This window comes from Taudactylus pleione, unplaced genomic scaffold (assembly GCF_031769625.1).
Source record: "Taudactylus pleione unplaced genomic scaffold, aTauple2 ptg000078l, whole genome shotgun sequence".
In the NCBI taxonomy this organism is placed as follows: domain Eukaryota; kingdom Metazoa; phylum Chordata; class Amphibia; order Anura; family Myobatrachidae; genus Taudactylus; species Taudactylus pleione.
Genome location: NW_028284480.1, coordinates 5,505,269 through 5,507,672, shown reverse-complemented (window position 1 = coordinate 5,507,672; position 2,404 = coordinate 5,505,269).

Below are 2,404 nucleotides of genomic sequence, written 5' to 3'. Positions count from 1 at the left end.
AAAGAGACAGACTGCAGTAAATAAACTGTGCATGTTGTTTTATACATATTCACTGTATACTAAAAACAAAAAGAATGATTAAATTGATGTGTTCTTTTTATGCTATAATGTTTTAGTTAAGTTCCCAACATACAAATCATGACACAATTCAAAACACTGAGAGTATTAAAAAAGAAATTATGAATAACATTAAAATGCAACTCCAAATTGATTGCATGTGACTTGCATAAATTCAAGAAATTGTTTTCAATTTAAAAAACAAAAGAATTGCAGTGTTTATTAGTTTCATTAAACATACGCCATCAATAAAACCTAAAGTATTTACCTTTGCATTTTAATATGTGTTATGTTAGTAAATTCTACAAATGTAAACTTTTGGTAGTGTACTGACCAAAAGAAAATTATCTTTGATTTTAATATAATATGTATGTAAGCAACAGCCATACAGAGTTGACATCTAGATTTATAAAGTAAACAATTAACCAATTTATAGATTCCCAAGTTACCACCTACAAACACCACACATAGGCCCTCATTCAGAGCCGTTCGCTATTTGCGGTCGTTCGTTTAAAAACAAGGGGTGGCTATTCAAATGATCCGTACGCACATTGCAGTCTGTTCACACCTCTAAGTCTGAACGAACGAGCAAAACATACGCTCGTTTATTTGTTAAAAACGCCCCCTGGCCGCTCGCACCATACGTCATGTCCGCTATTTATTAGATTAATCGAGTACATCGACCAGCGTATGAACTGCTCGCTATTCTTGTGGTTGGTGTTTGCTACCACAAATTTGCGAGCAGTTCTGGCTCTAAAATAACCCAGTGACGTGGTAATTGACGCTGCTGTTTTAAATATACACACCCATAAAACGCCCGTTTTGACCTTTAAGCACGCCTGCGTTCGGATCTCCACTCCCCATTTTCAAGCACCTTCCCCTGTTACCACCCACATACGCCTCATTCTGTCACTCAAAATAGCAGGCACTTGCTATATAGCGTGCAAACGATTTTCAGCCGCACTGACTGATTCGCGCATGCGTACTAAAAACCGTACGCATGCGCAGATGTGCAAACATCGCTCGGAACGAGCGTACTGCCGCTAACGAGCGGCTCTGAATGAGGGCCATAGAACAAATATGAACAGTATCTCCTCTGGGAATTTATAAGGGAATATAAATAGAAAGAGTGATTATTTGTATGTTATCTTTATGCCAACATAACAATCATCATGAGGGAGATATTTGTTTGGTTTGGGATTTACCATTAACTATATTAGTATGTTAACCTGGGCTAATTTAATTAGTTGATATAAAGTATATATGTATAATCAATTAACTAAATCTAATTTAATCAGAATTGTTTGAATTGCTTAAAGTATAAGTAGTGTGAAAACAGAGAAAAGTATGAGACCAAATTTAATGATCACCTTCCTCTTAAGCCTAAAAGTAAAGTGTCAATTTTTGTGTTTATATACTTTGGCATAGTCTATGTAGTGTGAAAAGTATTTAGAAATTGTATTTGATTGGACCCAGTTGTAATGGTTTTAAAGAAAGTTTAGTATGTAGGGGGTAGAAGGTCAGATTGGAATGATAAGTTCATTGATTGGTTCAGATGCAGAAACAACTGATAGATGGCAATTTTTAATTGCATGCAATGGATGCTTTCATTTCGGCTTCAGACAGAGAGCATTTAAGGATAAGATCAAATTTGAATTGCAATAGATCAAATAGTTGCTATTACAGGGAGAAATTAAGAATTTACAAAGTATTAAGAAAAAATATACTAATGTTGGGACATGTATTCAGTATGTTTGCTCTTACTGTTTGCAAACTGAAGTAGATAAGAACTGCTTTCTGCTCACAGGACAATGATGTTTTACACACAGAGGAATAGGTGTGTGTATGTGTGGGTGATGGGAATATTTTTTAAGAAAATGTAATGTAAACTCCTATTGAATTATCAGAAATTTTTAGATTAAGTTGATGAATTGACAAATTGTGACCATAATGTTAAAATTTGTAATTGCTATTGCAGAGGGTTTGTTGCAATGTGTAGTGAACCCGGATGAGAATCAGGAAGTGCATAATAGCCTACAGTATTCGAAAGGATGGTGCTAAGTGATGATGTAATTGGACTTGTAACACATTACATTCCTCCCATGACCCAGTCCCATTCACAATAATGAACAGGGGAGATAAGCATGTATTCAGTTACATTTTATTTATTTTTTTATTTATTAACAGTTTCTTATATAGCACTGCATATTCCGTTGTGCTTTACACTTGGAAACATTTATAGAACAAAACAGGATAATAACAGACAGATATAGAGGTAAGAGTGCACTGCTTGCAAGCTTACAATCTATAGGAAATAGGCATTGATGCACAAGGATAGGTGCTATAT